The sequence below is a fragment of the Salmo trutta genome, chromosome 9 (genome assembly GCF_901001165.1).
Source record: "Salmo trutta chromosome 9, fSalTru1.1, whole genome shotgun sequence".
Lineage (NCBI taxonomy): Eukaryota > Metazoa > Chordata > Actinopteri > Salmoniformes > Salmonidae > Salmo > Salmo trutta.
Window position 1 is genome coordinate 17,204,762 of NC_042965.1, and position 17,877 is coordinate 17,222,638.

General features: G+C 39.2%; 1 long non-coding RNA gene across 2 annotated transcripts; it reads left to right on the top strand.

The window, feature by feature from the left end:
* Window positions 1–47: 47 nt before the first annotated feature.
* LOC115200058 (uncharacterized) lies at window positions 48–16,118 on the top strand. 2 transcript variants are annotated; one of them, XR_003879473.1, is made up of 5 exons: window positions 48–232; window positions 529–3,257; window positions 14,535–15,017; window positions 15,355–15,423; window positions 15,974–16,118. It is a non-coding gene; the product is annotated as an uncharacterized LOC115200058 (long non-coding RNA). The 2 variants fall into 2 exon arrangements; XR_003879474.1 differs by having other exon boundaries at window positions 48–155.
* The last annotated feature ends 1,759 nt before the right edge of the window (window positions 16,119–17,877 follow it).

Consider the following 17,877-nt stretch of genomic DNA (forward strand, 5'->3'; position numbering starts at 1 on the left):
AGCCAATGGATCCTCCTCCCACCCCTCCGTGGTCACGTCACTTTTTTGGGGACTATTTACTGACATTGGGATGCTATTGGTGCTCACTGTCGGTGCGCTCTAAAGAGTTGAACTGAGTTTCGGCTATCACTTTGAACAAAGCTATACACAATATGGTGAGAGAAAAAAAGTACAGTCAGTGTACAGCAACTATAAAAGAGGCAACTCAAATACTGTACATAGCAAACTAAAGGTATATCAAGCAACTTGCTACGACCATTTGCAATATATTTGTATTTAGTTAAAAGTGTACTATTGTTAAGATGATAATGCATTATTATTGTTTTGATGATGATAATGATGATGCTGATAATGCTTATTTTTATTATTGTTATTATTATAGTTCTTATTATTACTACAATAGTAGAAGTAGCCTAGCAGGCCTATTGTTGTTGATTTTGTTGGTGTTGGTGAGGATGATGCTTATTTTTTCTCCTCCTTCTCCTCCTTCTCCTTCTCCTTCTTCTCCTCCTCCTTGTCTTCATATAGGTTAGTAAATGCTTTGAAATCAAGTATTGGACCATCACGCGTTCGAAGTGCACATGCTTTGTGGTATTGTGTCCACTACAAAGACTTGAACCTAGTGACCCCTCTACCGCCGACGCACCTGGCGATGGGGTAGCGATAACTGAGCAGCGTGCAGCGTACATGCCGTAGCCTATACTGACTTTTTAAGCAGTAGCCTATATCCATTTGCGATGTATTTTAAAAACAGGATGGAACCCTTTATATGTCGTTCATTCATTCATTTAGAGCTATCATTTTAACAACGTGGGTTTGTGTTAAATTGTTAATAATACTGTTGCCTAATACATTATGAAATGCGACCTGTTTGCCTGTACACCTAATTTGCATTAGCCTAGATATTGTATGAGGTTGGATATCATTTTCTTGTTGGTTGTGTGCAACCCGAAAATGTTATTATTGTGGTGTAGTGTAAAATTATACTAAACAATTATGCATTACAATCACAACATTTAGCAAAAACAAATAAGTGTAGTTATACTAATTATTCATACTGACACAATTATGCTGTTCTGTGCCGGACACAGGCCATCATTATAATTCAGCGGAGGGCTGATCCTTTCATCTGTTTTTATCAATCGCAGGTGTCCTCAGTTGTGACTGAGATGCACACCGATTTATTCATGACAGGATGGCTCAGAAAAGCAAGCCTTGGAATCGAAAATAGTATCCCCAACGGAAAAAAAGAGTCACATTCCTCAATTCTAAATTATTCCCAATTTCAACCAATGATACACACGTAAAAAAAATAAACCATGTTAAACCATTAAAGTAAATGAAATGAAACGCAACGAGTTTCCACTATGTAGGCCTAGCCTATATAACATAATGTTTGTCCTATACGTAAAATATTTTAGCTTTCCAATGCGGGTTTTGTGTTTTAAGATGTCGGCAAAGGTGAGGAATGCGAGTCGCCCGTAGCTGAAATTACAGGGTGCTATACATAATTCGTTATGCCTCCCCTTTTGCAGTACTCCAGGGATTCAGTACATTGGAGGCATTAGGACACTTCGGGCAGTCACTGAGATACCCTACCTCTTATACCTCATCCCTCTCTATCTCTACAGTAGGCCTATACACCACTAATTACAGGCCTGGAAAATCTTGCGATATGCACAGCTTCATGGTTTTGAGCATTCCTTAGCCCATAGTTTTGGGTATGTAGAGTCTTCAGATCAACGGTTCTAATGTGATTCTGGTCTCTGTTTGATCAAGCACGACACCGGGCAGGAGGTGGGTTGGAAGACGGCCTCTGCTTAAGTTAATTACTCGAATCAGCTATTATTTATCGCCGCGCGCCTAAATCCAAAGGATATCCTAAATGTCCTAGTAGTCAAATAAATACTCAATCAATCTCAAACCTACTTGTCAGCGAAATAAATGAAACTGCTACATTTTTTTCGTTGTTTAAATAGCTTAAATGATCTAAATCAGGTTCTAATAGTTTACTGCCTTTAGTCCACAGGCGACTTTAAGCAATATTGTTTCATGTTGCTGCTTAGTTGATACGTAAATAATGCATATGAAATATGTCGAAGATGCCAGAAATATTGTAACTCAAATTTGATTGCGAATAACAGCACTTTACACTAAAAAATTGCAGCCACATCAAATGCAAAAAAAACTAAACAATAATAACAATAATAATATGAATAAGAATACATTTACAATCGCAGTTAAGGCATTCAAAATAGCCAGGTATATTACTATAGAAAATAACAGGAAAGCAAAATGTAATTAAAAAATGACAATAAATGATCATATAACATTTTTAAAATCTTAGTTTTAGGTTAGGCCTACCTTATCCATATGTGTTCTTGATATCCTTTGTGGACAATATGGTGAACTAGCCCACTTTGCAATGTTCAAAGCCATAGAACTGGTCCATGATTTGTTTGCGATGCCCTCTGGCGTTCAGAAGAAGAACTGCTAAGGACTGGGTCTGTTGGAAGAATTGTGTTGAATACAATGCTTCATGCGTCGAATATTTAGACATATTCTGGATTGCAATTGGCCTGGATTTGATTGGGGAAATATATTTGTTTATATGCAAAACTACTGCCTCAACAGATACTAATGTATTCTATTTACTAAGCCTTTATACTGTATGTCAGAGGCATCAGAAAAAATGTTTTTTGAAAAATAGATAATTCGAGTACAATAGAATAATATATCTATAATAGATAGACAACGTAGGCTTCATGAACCGTATTTCTATGGGATTGACCTGCCTGACTAAGGATGGTTGCCTATACCTGTTAAGGATGACTAGAAAAGCCCTGCATGACACATCTGTGATGTGTTTGTAAGATATCAACCTCCTCTCATTTTCCATTTGGTAAATGTCGTCCGTATATTGGACTAACTATTCAAAGCGTTGAAACAGAATACTACTCTTGGTCTACCATTGTGTCATATCGACAAGGAAATTCAAAAGCGATTATAATGAACACAAACTACTGGCAGTCGGACACCAATCGGATATGCCAATAATAAACCAAATGCTGGGTTTTTACCCGAGGCGTTTAATGGGTCTCTACATGAGAACGCCTCCCCCTAAACTATTGAAGAAACTTCACGCAGCAGGTGTGTTGCATGTGCACCCTGGGAAAAGGTCCCAATAAGTATGCTAAGAAGGTTATGAGAATCTGTTTTCAGTAAAACAACCCATTTCTATTGCATCCACCGAAAAGGTAAGAGGTTATTGTTTAAATGCAATGCATGAAAGCTCAAGTTCAATTCGTTGCTGGCCTATATGGCAACAACGACATTGACTTTATTTAGATTTTAAATAGGTAACAGGCCATACAAGACATAAGAAAACGAAACAAGTAGCCGAAGAATAAACTTCGTATTGTTAATTTACAGAAATGTCTAAATAGGCCCATGCGAGTCACATTTTTTTAGTCGGTGTGTAAAAAAAAAACAATATTCTGCAACTGAATATAGGCTACTTTGTCACCCAGGTTAATATATTATTTAATCAATTGTTATTGCGTTTTTCCTATGGTAAAGTAGACAATAATGTAGTAAAACAAACCAAAAATCAAAAGGCAAAAATGTAAAAAGCAAATAAATTCGTTAAAGTCATTTGTTTATTTGTATTTATTATTTCACCTTTATTTTATCGGGGAGTCCCATTGAGACCGACGTCTCTTTTGGAAGGGAACCCTGCATAAGTCATCTTATATTTCAACATTTATATGACAACCAAATGTGATTCATTCTTCATTCTTCACGTTTTTACCCTCCATACCGTGAAATGTTAACTGTGAGAGCCCGGGGCAAAGAGTGTGTGTTTGTGTGAGATTACTGAGAGAGATGTGAAGGGTCAGGTCAAGACCTATTTCATTATCGGCTCTGAGAACCTTATGTTACTTGTTATATAATCGCCAAACCTACTATAACAGACCGATAAGGAATTAAACACAGGTTATAACAACTATATCAAAAGACAGATTATAGATTTATAAAACAACTCAAAGATCACTTTATATCTTTACCGCCATCATAATGATGGGTCTCAAACATGTTGCGATAGCTAGTTGAATTACAGCAGAAATTCGTTGTATTGCAGTTGATTTACTGTTATTACTGTTATCTTTGTACAATTATTGTTACCATTCTTCTTCTTCTTATTATTGTTATTATTAATAATAATGAAAACCTCAAATTGTGGTGTAATATTGCCAAGTAGACATTCATTTGATTGTTATGTATTTCAAGGGTATTTGAATACACTTAACTTAACTTGGAAAGTATATTGCAATTTACTTTAATGCAAACTCTTACCAAAAAGTCTATGAGAGTCTTTACATTTTTAATATTGTAATATTCATCCAGCATTAGTTTTACTGTAATTACCAGCATAAACATGATTACAAGGTTACTAGAAGGCTATAGCACAGAGAAATGAATGATACCATTTTCAAAGTGACTTAAAGCTTTTGTGAATAGCTTGGAAACACGTTTGCTTACACTAAAATGGAACATGCAGAATATAAGTCAAAAATAATGTGTTCGGAAAGGGATTGATGAACTACAATAAACCTGATTTTGAATGCTATAGTGATTATGCATCAAAATATAAAGGTGTCAAAATGTGTCAAATGTGTTCACTCACAGTAGTAGAAAATGAGTTTTGTATGGACACAGTTTTCACTCTCTGTAGTATAAAAGTTTTTCTATTTCAATATTGTGCATGAGGTAAAAAGGCTACACACTATGATTTTACAGTATTTTGGGGATGAAGAAATTGATGGGCAAACATAGAATGGGTGGATTTGAGTTACAATTGGTACAATCTGTAAAATTGGTAGGTTGGCATTGAACATCCAACAATAATCAACATAATCATGGAAATAAGCACTTAGAGATTAAACATTGTGGAAAACATTGTAAAGCTTTTTACAAGGGTCTTATATTCTACAAAACACTAACCAGACTTGAAATACATCAGATCGGATGATATGAATGTCAAATAAATATTATTCTAAAATATTGAATGGCTACAAAAGGATATAGAAATACAGGAATGCAAAACAAACTTCCCTTTCATAAAAACGGATGGCTTATTTAGTCTGGAAATCTTAGTGAAAAAGCCAATCCCTGACTGAAAGATTACACCAGAGACATACAGTAAATTGCAGTGGCTGAGGACTTTGGTGGTTTAACTCACTTTGATCTTGTAATGAATGTTCCTCAAAACCTTTGGCTCTCCATGATGCTTCTTTAAAGACAAGGATAAAACCTCTCTAGCAGTCTTGTTTGCCCCACACAAGATATGACGTACGCTAGTTTAAGTAGCTGCTTACAAGCATAGGCTGAGGTACACAGAACATGAAATGTCTCTGGGATATCATACAAAATAGCCATAAGATACTTTTTAACTATAGGTGTTGTTTTTTCAACTCTCACCTCTTGACTTCTGAAGGCCACACCTGGAGAATAGACCATCAGAATCCTTTATCGTGCAACTCAATCATGCCCTCTTTGATTCACTAACATCCCAAACTACAAATATCCTTGATTTAGCCCAATCAAACATAACATAATATAATAAACAGTGAAACGATGAGCCATAAAAACACCATGAAAATGAGTTAAAATTGTGAAATATCAGTGCATATTATATGTATATCATGTAGAAATCTCAAAGTGACATTATCATTTTAAAATACACTGGTACCCCTCTCTGAACAAACAGGTAATGTTCACAGCAGAATGTACTCACACAGATACATATAAATAAGGAACAGAGTGCTGTAAGTATACTGGCAACGTCAATAAAAACAAACATACTTTATCATACATCAACAACAACAAAAGAACAACACAGCAACAGTGTTGAAATGATCATTTTCACAGTACCAGTTTACACCCGCATGAGAGAAACCCCATCTGAAGCACGATGGCTCTCCTCTATACTATAACAGAACTACAAGGATGCCCCCTGCTGGACAGTCTAACACTATGTGACTCAACTTGTGGTTCATTCAAAACACTGAAACTCTCAGCTACTGTTTCAGCTCCAGAACGACTTCTAATTGAATATGGTAACAGATAATATGGTAACAGATAATATGGTAACAGATAATATGGTAACAGATAATATGGTAACAGATTATCTAACAGTTAATATGGTAGCAGATGTGTAATGGCAAAATCTTGAATGCATGTTATCTACAATAACTGAGCATGTCAAAGTGTTACACAAAGGTTACTGTGAACAGTAATGTAATGTTGCATATACAATGAGTGAGTAATATAATCTGAGCAATATTTCTTGAGAATAAAAAACGATATCTGTCATTCAGAAATGGATTAATTCCAGACTGGCACATCATATACAAACACTAATAAACAGATGTAGAACCAAGTAAAGAGTACTGGGTTGCCAATGAAGGATGGTTCTCCTGTCCCGCCATTACTGCAAAGTTTTACAAAGCACACACAAAATGTGTTTTGGAAACGCCTATTGCATGTCATTCACATTGATCAAAAAACTTTCCCCACCCAAGTCCTCCTTCAAACCGTACATCTAGCACTGTGGAGAGAGCAGATGAAAGATGGGAACAGATTAAAAATACTGTCAAACCAGCAGTGGAAAAGGCTTTGTTTTTAGGGATCTCCTTCTCCTTCTCTTCTCTGCTTTGTTTCAAATATATATATATATATATACAGGTTATTGTAAAACAGGTCTTCATGCAGCCAAAACTTCTCAAACACCTAAACACATTGAAAACAATCAAAGTACGGCAGAATTTTGCATTACCAAAACCACATTAATACCAAATCTGTGTCAGTCAGTCAACATCTATCTGTGACACCACCCAACTGGTGGTGACCATAGTTAAAGGTTGGTATAATCCATCTGGCATATGGATATTGCTGGGACTAAGAAACATTAGGCAACTGAGGTAATTGCAGAACAGAGCTGTAGAACAGTACACAGAAAACCAAGCCACATCTGGAGAAGTTAATAGGCCAAATAGACAGACAGGGGAGTTGTGTCTGTGACTGGGAGATGATAGAAAGGCCAGAGCAGAGACTACTCAGCTGAAACAATAGAGAACATACACGTTCCTCCGTTTACTCACATACAAGTTCCATTTGCTCACAAAAATAGTCAGCTAGAGTATCTTTCTTGATAATTCTATAAGATGTGAGTGTAACAGATGCAGAAATATGGATGTAGTTGCTTTGCCTGCTTTGCTACTCTGGTGATGGCAAATGTTTCTCAATTCGAGCACGATTTACATTGATTTTCGTTGGATTGTTATGTTGTCCATATGATTTGTCTCCAGGACAATAATGTATCCCTGACAGAAAGCAAGGCTGCAGGAGGTTCCAAACATGATCTTGGGATATGTGCCATTTACAGCAGGCATACACAGCTTTTACTCATGTGGGACACATACATTCTCCATGTTCCTACAGACCTTGTGGCTAGAGCACTGAAAGACATTCTGAATGGATCTAAAGACTCTGTCATGTTAGCTTTAGGACTCCAGAAAGATGTATAATCATGATGAACACCACACTATGGAGAATCCATTATAGAGATACTTGGACAAAACTGGCATGAAACCAAAGGCATGTTTTTTCTTCACTTATTGCAGTTATACATGCATGCAAAGTAAGTCAGAAGCCATTAGTACACGTGTGTTGGCTATGTTACAGTCACAACTGCTGTGCAATGGCTTAGGGGCCACAGTTACCAAGAAAGGTATTTAAACTAATATTTTTATTTATAGAATCGAGTTCATTACTTTAGGTAAATGTCACTTTTCTTGTGCAGTCCATAGGTGTACTACGGTGTTCTTGTGGAAATGTGTGTGTGTGTGTGTATATATGTGTGTGTGTGTGTCTGTGTGTCTGTGTGTGTGTGTATGTGTTTGTGTGCGTGTGCGTGTACGCGTGTGTGTGTGTGTGTGTGTGTGTGTGTGTGTGTGTGTCATTACAAGTCTGCACTTCAGAGAAAAGGTAGAAATCCACCAGATGTTTTTCAGCTGGGTGGATCTGGTAGTGAAGATTTAGACAGCGTCTGTCACAAGCAAACATTTCCAATCTGTCCTGAACATTAGGCAGAGTAATCTAAAACCCCTTTCCATCACAACGTGCTGCTCCTTATGTGCTGACCACAACTTCAGTATATCCCTTCCAGAAACTAAGAAATACTTGGAACGTCTGACTGAGAGAGAGAGAGAGAGAAAGAGAGAGAGAGAGAGAGAGAGAGAGAGAGAGAGAGAGAGAGAGAGAGAGAGAGAGGAAAAAGCTCTCTGGCTTTTGTCAAGATGAGAAAGCCAGAGCAGAGAACCATAAAGTCTAATGAATATATTAGTGGGTGTTTTCAGCCCCTTAAAGGAGAGCTAACAGGCTAAATTAAGTTATCAGAGCACCCCACCTGGGGCTGAAGACCAGGGCTTTGAACTAGTGGTCTAGTAGTACTCATGGAGGTCACTAGAAGAACAATCATCTATTGTGTAGACATACAGTACAGGACAAGGTTTCTTGCTAATACTGTTTTGATGATTATGAATGTAAAATGTTCTTAAAATACATTTGGAACCATTTATCTTTTTTTCTGCAAGTCACAAAACAATATTGTCAACAATTAAAGAATGTTCACCTAACATGCCACCGGTCAGCTCTGTATGGTATTCATCAGTAATGTGGGAGGAACTGAAAGGGTGATTGTTAGAAAGGGACCTCGCTGGTCTGCAGGAATTTCCTTCCTGGAGTTCATGTGCCTAGTTACCACTTTGGCAAACTCATGCCCTATGAACTGACCCTGTTACATCCTCCTTCTGGGTTCAGCAGGGGAAATAAACCAATCCTCTGTGGAGCGCTACAACTAACAAGAAAACTGCTAGCCCAAATCTCTCAATACCGCTCTGTTTTCCCTCCGGACCACTTTCAGCTTAATAAACATCTTAACTGGGCAAGCCTCCCACGGGAGTTGCTGGGAAATCCCATGGGCAAGGCAACCGGAGCGCAGAGCTGACCCTTTATTGCATCCAGGTGGCTGTGTTAAAAAAACGCTGGCCAACCATAAATGTCCAATCAAATGCATGTGGCACCTCCAGGGGTGTACAGGGTCACTGCACCTGTCTGTGGAGTAAGTCTCTCCTCTCTCCTCATGGCCAGGCACGTGCACAGATAGAGCTCTACCTGTGCAGAGCACATGCCCATTTTCCCTTCTAGTCTCCAAAGTGCCCTTTTGGGTGGTGGTATAATTTCCACAAAAATAATTTTTTGTATACATTTTTTTGTCATTGCTATTTGGAACCCAATGCCCGTAAGTCACCGTGATGTCATCAAGTTCGACCATCCCGTCCATTGGTTGAACCTGTTGATCTGCCCTGTATGGAGCTCATCCTTTTTACCCAGTCTGCCCTGAACAAATATTGCATATGCCTGGTATCCACACATGCATGAGATGCTGTCACAGGTCGAGTGTGAGTGAAGCTAGCTACCTAGTTTAAATATCAACAGTACTGTACTGCCACAGCAGCATAACATTTGATTAACACTTGATAATACTTGATTTAGCCTACATCATCATCAATATTCGGTCTGGTTGGCTGATACAAGCAGCAGACAGGCAGAAAGACATAGGGCCCAATTCCAACCCGAGTTAAGCATGCATAAATGGAACATAATTCCCTTTTCATGCACTTTTCTCTTTATGCATATTCTGACCTTGTGTGATGTTCATGCTTTTGTTATTCACACAATGCTCTCGGGTCTGATGGACCCACAACATTATTGGGTTTTTAAAACAATACAACCATAACAATTTACATAAAAATACTTAAAACGCAGATGTTGACTTATGTCAATTAGCAATGGTAAATGGCAAATATTAACCATGAATGCTGTCTATATTGCTTGTAGATCACATTTATCAATAAATATTGTTTTATTTAATAAAATGTGATTTTTGTAAACAAAAATCAATTATAATCAAGACATGGATGGAATAAATCATGTTTATCTTGAACAAATATAAATGAAACAAGGTTTTCATCACTATTGATGTTTATTGCTTTGAACTGAACAAAATGGAAGGACAAATTTTACATACAGTATTTTATGGAAATTATAAATGATCCCAATTGAACACAAATTAAGGCCGGTGTACACACCACATGAGGGATATAGTTTTGCTGTATGTTTGTTGCACTTGATGCATGTGTACTGTGTCTTCCTGTCCTTCTTGGGTCCACACACATCGTAGCGATTGTTCTTGTTCCTACCGGCGGCAATCTAGAATGATGAAAACACTTAGTTCAGGGATTTTACTAACATCTCACTCACTCACTCACTCACTCACTCACTCACTCACTCACTCACTCACTCACTCACTCACTCACTCACACTCTCACTCACTCACATATCTAGTTACAGCAGGCCAAGGTAGAAGAGTCAGACACACACACATGCAACAACATCACTCACACATACTTCCGGTATTGGAGTTGTTGGTTCTGTGGGTCGGGTGGATGGGCAACCAGCATCCTCCTCCTGAATCCTCCTCACGATGGCTGGAGAAGCTGGGGTCCTTGGGATATGTTGCCTCCTCTGGATTTGAGGTCTTACCAATGCCTTGCCCAGCTCCTCGAGAAAGAGCCGTCTCCTCTGGAGATTCCCTCTGTTCCAATCTGGGTTCAACGCCATCCAGATGACAAACACGTTGTATGCCGAGATGTCCAAGATGTTGAAGAATATCACAAGTGACCAGCGTAGGGTTCTTCTTTTGCAGCTGTAGCCAGTCACCAGCTTGTCTAAATTGTCCATCCCTCCTTTTGTGGCAATGTAATCCATTATGATTCCTGGTTTTTGATGTTCCTGGCCACAGATTCTCTCATCTCTGTGCAGCGTACTCATGAGTACCACATTTTTGCCTTTCTTTGTCATGTAGCACACTAGGGCTGTGTCGGCCATGAACACGAACTTAGAGGAATTGATTGGCATGTTCTGTGTATTCAACATCTGAGGTGGGAGCTCAGGCTTGTTTTTTATACTGTTCCTACCATCGTCAGCTTCCTCTTGAGGAGCTCCTGTGAAATTTGCTTCCTATGTTATCTCTGTCATGGCCATGTGGTTATTCCTGAGGATCTTTAGTAACAGTTGATAATATAAATAAAATACATGTTGGCTCATTAAATCGTTACGAAGCAGAGCACAGACTAAGCCATAACAGTTTGAACTTGACCCATGGTGCAATACTTGGCTGTGTCATCACACATTTCCATGGTTAACGCAGGCAAAAGACGAGGGTACAGCCTACTATTGTACACTATTCTCCCTATTATAATTATATGTACACTAATCTTCCAACATTAGCATGGGATAAAGAACTGAATTTGGCAATTTTCTGAATGAATCAAACCACCGTTTTCTTTCTTTCATATCTAAAGGCTCTCCAACTCTGTTTTTTTATGATTCACTTTCCTAAACCTAAATAATCTTCAAAATCAGAGTATTTTTACATCTACTAATTGGTGCTGAAACGGAGATGAATTTGCATATATACTGCTCAAAAAATTTAAGGGAACACTTAAACAACACAATGTAACTCCAAGTCAATCACACTTCTGTGAAATCAAACTGTCCACTTAGGAAGCAACACTGATTGACAATAAATGTCACATGCTGTTGTGCAAATGGAATAGACAACAGGTGGAAATTATAGGCAATAAGCAAGACACCCCCAATAAAGGAGTGGTTCTGCAGGTGGACACCACAGACCACTTCTCAGTTCCTATGCTTCCTGGCTGATGTTTTGGTCACTTTTGAATGCTGGCGGTGCTTTCACTCTAGTGGTAGCATGAGACGGAGTCTACAACCCACACAGCTCATCCAGGATGGCACATCAATGCGAGCTGTGGCAAGAAGGTTTGCTGTGTCTGTCAGCGTAGTGTCCAGAGCATGGAGGCGCTACCAGGAGACAGGCCAGTACATCAGGAGACGTGGAGGAGGCCGTAGGAGGGCAACAACCCAGCAGCAGGACCGCTACCTCCGCCTTTGTGCAAGGAGGAGCAGGAGGAGCACTGCCAGAGCCCTGCAAAAGGACCTCCAGCAGGCCACAAATGTGCATGTGTCTGCTCAAACGGTCAGAAACAGACTCCATGAGGGTGGTATGAGGGCCCGACGTCCACAGGTGGGGGTTGTGCTTACAGCCCAACACCGTGCAGGACGTTTGGCATTTGCCAGAGAACACCAAGATTGGCAAATTCGCCACTGGCTCCCTGTGCTCTTCACAGATGAAAGCAGGTTCACACTGAGCACATGTGACAGACGTGACAGAGTCTGGAGACGCCGTGGAGAATGTTCTGCTGCCTGCAACATCCTCCAGCATGACCGGTTTGGCGGTGGGTCAGTCATGGTGTGTCATGGTGTGGGGTGGCATTTCTTTGGGGGGGCCGCACAGCCCTCCATGTGCTCGCCAGAGGTAGCCTGACTGCCATTAGGTACCGAGATGAGATCCTCAGACCCCTTGTGAGACCATATGCTGGTGCGGTTGGCCCTGGGTTCCTCCTAATGCAAGACAATGCTAGACCTCATGTGGCTGGAGTGTGTCAGCAGTTCCTGCAAGAGGAAGGCATTGATGCTATGGACTGGCCCGCCCGTTCCCAACACCTGAATCCAATTGAGCACATCTGGGACATCATGTCTAGCTCCATCCACCAACGCCACGTTGCACCACAGACTGTCCAGGAGTTGGAGGATGCTTTAGTCCAGGTCTGGGAGGAGATCCCTCAGGAGACCATCCGCCACCTCATCAGGAGCATGCCCAGGCGTTGTAGGGAGGTCATACAGGCACGTGGAGGCCACACACACTACTGAGCCTCATTTTGACTTGTTTTAAGGACATTACATCAAAGTTGGATCAGCCTGTAGTGTGGTTTTCCACTTTAATTTTGAGTGTGACTCCAAATCCAGACCTCCATGGGTTGATAAATTGGATTTCCATTGATTATTTTTGTGTGATTTTGTTGTCAGCACATTGAACTATGTAAAGAAAAAAGTATGTAATAAGATTATTTCTTTCATTCAGATCTAGGATGTGTTGTTTAAGTGTTCCCTTTATTTTTTTGAGCAGTGTATTTAGATGGGTTTCTTTCATTGATCCTTAATATTCTGCTGAACCGGTCTCTCGATATTCTATTGAGTCTGTCAACAAAATTCTAACTAAAAGGCATACCATACACCACAAGAACATGTGTTGGCCAGCAAGTGCGTGGGTTTTCAGCAGCTGAATTACATGTATTTTATGCGAAGCCGTTATGCACCTTCATAAAATAAATCTGAATACCAACTACCATATGGGATTATAATGATGACAGACCCATGTGGGTTTGTATTTTGAATTTTGTGGTCGCACATTGAGATTCGTGGTTGTAAGTACGATTCGCAAATGTGTAATTTAATTTTGCAAGCTTGTATCATGATTTGTGAAAGATTTAACAACGGTTGCAAACTTGTAATTTGATATTTGAATACATTCAATAAGATTTGCCGGTATAATTTATTTTCAGAATTATTACAAGTCCATTTACGAATATAAATATTCTATTGTGAATCAAAATAACACTTGCAGATTTTGAATCTGTGTACACTCCGAGTTCTGTCACTCCGAGTTCTGTCACTGTTGTCACATTACCAAGATATTCTTAAACTTGTACCAAGTTTTGTAAATTTGTCGAAAGAGATTTGCAAATCGAAATAGATTTGCAAGTGAAAATGTGATTTTGTGCTGGAGGGAGCAACTTTTACTCTTGACCAATCAGTTCCTTCTGTCAAAACCACAACCACCTAACCATTTGCAAGAGAGGATGAGGTAAAAGAAACGTTCATACATTTCCTTTTGTGAAAAGGCATGACAGTTGTTTGCTTATCATTTAGAATATAATGGTACATTTCAGACAAACTCCAGACCAGCTATTGCATTAGCTAGCTGGCCTCTGACATTCATCCTAGCTTCACTATCAACTGGCTAGATTTATCAGGCAGCTTTAGATGTGAGGAAAACAAATACATTTGTTAGTTAGTTAACCATCTGATTGATGAAGTTGATTATAAATGCCATTGAAACTGCTTGGAAAAGCTAGCTAACTCCCACCATCATCACTAAAGTGTAGCTAATGTTAGCTAGGTTTCTAAGAAATAAGACTTGTAACAGACTTTTGAACACTTCTCAAACTACTTCATTCCACTCCCTGTTTATTGATTAATTGGTGACTGAAAAAGTTGTCTAGAAAAATGCCCCTCTCAATTTCACTGCAAAAATATTAGCTGATAAAAGTAAACTGGTAAACTTGTTCAAGCTTATGAATATGTAAAACTGTTTACAAAAATGATGGCACATTAAAGGTAGTTGGTGTTCTCAGTAACTTGAACCAGCACTGAAATTTGAGCAGTGAGGTTCATTTATTCCCACGTTCTGCTCTTTTCCTCCTCAGGTTGAAGCACATCCCTAACACCATACAGATCTACAGAACTTGGGAACCTCCCAGCCATCAGGAAAAGAATCTTGTTCTTGGATTTTATTCACAGGGTTCGATAGAAATAGATCCACACATGTTAAATGCTATTGTGCAAACCTGTCGCTGAACTTGTAACTTGGGAAGCTCATTCAATAATACAGACATGGGTGATTTATGTCCCAGGGGACTGAACTGTGTGCAAGTTTTTGTTAGACCACAATTAGTTGATTGAGGTGTTAGTGAAGTGCTGGAACAAAAAACACTTCTGTGTAAGGAACCTATGGCTGTCATGACTTCAATTGACTAAATACAGTTACCATTTTATTTTGTTAATCTATGCAGGTTTGTCATATGATTTCCAGGAACCTGGTGAAGATGTATACAATCATAATACAAGGCAGGACATTTCCCTGCATCTAGTTTGAGGCCTGCTACCAGCAACAACATGAAGCACTCTATGTCAGTAAATCATGCATATTGTTTATATACTGTATATATAGCTAATACTCCACTCATATGCAGAGTGAGAAGCCCTACGCACCATACACTTGTCTACTCCTGGAGTAACTCCCTGTCCGAGAGATTGATTAGAGGGTTTTGGGCCAATGGGAGGTCAGGGGTGAGGTCTTAGGAGTAAGAGTGAAGTTACAGACATGAAGATACAACTTGAAACCCTCTGCCCCTTTTACTCATCTATTTGACTGATTGGAAGGCACCCTTATAGTCCTCAATAATCAACATATACATGTTAACTCTCTTGCAAGAGCATTCAGTACCTCTATCCATCTCTCTACAGGTGCTAGAGACAGAATATTCCAAGGACCTCCAGAGCCTTCAGATCAACTACCTGCGATCTCTGAAAGAAGTAAGCTCCGCTGGTGCTAATATACTTGATGCACTATGTAAACCTTCTTCACTATTGTTGTCTGTCTGTGTGATGACACATATCATATTATTGTCACGCCCTGACCATAGAGAGCCCTTGGTTCTCTATGGTGTTTAGGTCAGAGTGTGACTAGGGGGGTGTTCTAGTTTTTCCATTTCTATGTTGGTGCTCTTAGTATGGTTCCCAATTAAAGGCAGCTGATGTTCATTGTCTCTAATTGGGGATCATACTTAAGGGTTCCCTGTTCCCACCTGCTTTGTGGGATATTGTTTTTGTGAGTGTGAATGTTGCACCCCGGCTATCACGGTCGTTGTCTGTTTATTGTCGTTTTTTTAATGTTTCACTTTAAATTAAAGATGTGGAACTCAACTCACACTGCGCCTTGGTCCGTCCATTATGACGATTGTGACAATTATCCAGGGCCACTGGTTGGATTTACTGTACTCACTCCAAAACACATGTACTCTTCTCCCACTAAAAGTCTCCCAGACTTTTAAAAAAACTAACGTGTCCATCCCTCTGTTCCCAGGTGAGTCTGCCGGGCCATGGAACTCCAGAGCAGAACATCAAGAAAACTGCCACCACGTTGTCAGCTGTAAACAGTTCCCTGAGGAAGGATGCGACTATCAAGGCATCACATTTGGGGGATGACCATCAAATGCAATAAAGTTTTGTATAAAGTACTTGTTTATTTTTTTATAGGTTTCAAAACAATTACTGTTTCTTAACCTGTTCTCATTTTTACTAACTACTATGGTAGCTTAAACATCTGACAATATGCAGACTTTATCTATCAAGACAACACTTAGAGCTTATAATTCAAAAAGGTTAAAGTCTCATATCCAGGGTGAAGAAAATGTTTTATGTATAAAGGACATCACACAGGTGTGCCAACTGAAATATATCCCAGACAAGACTTAAGAATAGGACAAATATGCAGCCAAAGTAAGATTGTTTTTGCAGTAATTGGTCTTCTGATCAATCAGATGTGAACAGATGTGTTGTGATTGGTCAAAGGACCAATTAGTGGGAAAAAAAGGTCAGAATTGGGCTGCCTATCTAAACGCAGCCAGGGACAAGTGAATATAAGTCAGTTCTTGTATTCGCAGCAGTTTCCATGAATTTGAGTGGTTACATACAGTACATGTTAAATGGCTATGAAATAGAGATAAGAAGACTTGCTGTAATCAAAGGGAAAGAACCACTGAAGGCCCCAGTATTCAGGCAGGCAGCTTGTAGCACATGCGTTACAGCATGCAGTGGCCTGATAGGGAGATGACAATAAATACATTATGTACGTTTCACCACCAAAGCCGTGTTAGCATTTACTGCACGTTGTTGAACGATCAAACCATTTTGTTAGTGTCATTGATATAAATGGGCAATTCAAATACAGTTCATAAGCATTGACTGTGATACCTCTAGGGTCCTTTGGTGGTCTGGCAGCATGCTTCTTTCTAGTAATCTTACTCCCACTCCACCTGAAATGCAACAAAAACATGAACAACAATAATACTAGTCAGTCAGTAACTTGGCTAACAAGGCTAATTTTAACACTCACAGCCAAATGATACCAAACCAGCCTAATAGTCTATTTGCAGTGAAATTTGGAGGGGCAACTTTTTCAGTCACCAATTAATCAATAAACAGTGGAATGAAGTAGTTTGACAAGTGTCAGTAACTCAAAACGTAAGTCAGTAACAAGCCTTTAAAATATAGCTTCAAGTATGTCTATATTTTTTTGTAGAAACCTAGCTAACATTAGCTACACAGCAGTGACGATGATGGGAGTTAACTAGCTAGCCCATGACATTTATAACCAACTTCATCAATCAGATTAAGGTTAACTAACTAGAAAATATGTGACTGATCGGCTCAAATCTGTGTTATGTAGCAAAATTTGAAATATTTTTTTTTACATTGGATAAAAGTAGAGACTCAGAGCTACAAAATTGTATATCATACACTGCATTTTTGAGGAACAATGGGAAAGTAATTCTGCTTTGAAAGTTGATAAACTTGTAAACTCACTTTTGAGAAAAGGGCCTTTGAATGTTTTGGCACCTACTGGAGAGCTCTCCTTTGTCTACACCCATTCAGCCTTGTTCACACCCTCTTAAGCCAGCACCACCCATCTCTTTAAGGATTCACATGTGAGATCATGTGCTAAACAGTGAGTAGTGTAGTAAAGATTAAGACTAAAAGTATTAGTAGCCTACAATAAAGAACAATTCCAGGTAAACAGAAAGTATCCAGATAAAAATATTTTATAATTATTAGATGACGCTGACCGAGACACATTTGTCTAAATGAATGGGTCATATGAAAGAAATGCTATAACCCCCAGCCACATCCAGACGTGGAAAAGTACTAACCAGCTGTGGGATGTTAACCCCTGTCACAGTGTTGTCCTTTACAACACCAGCAATCTAA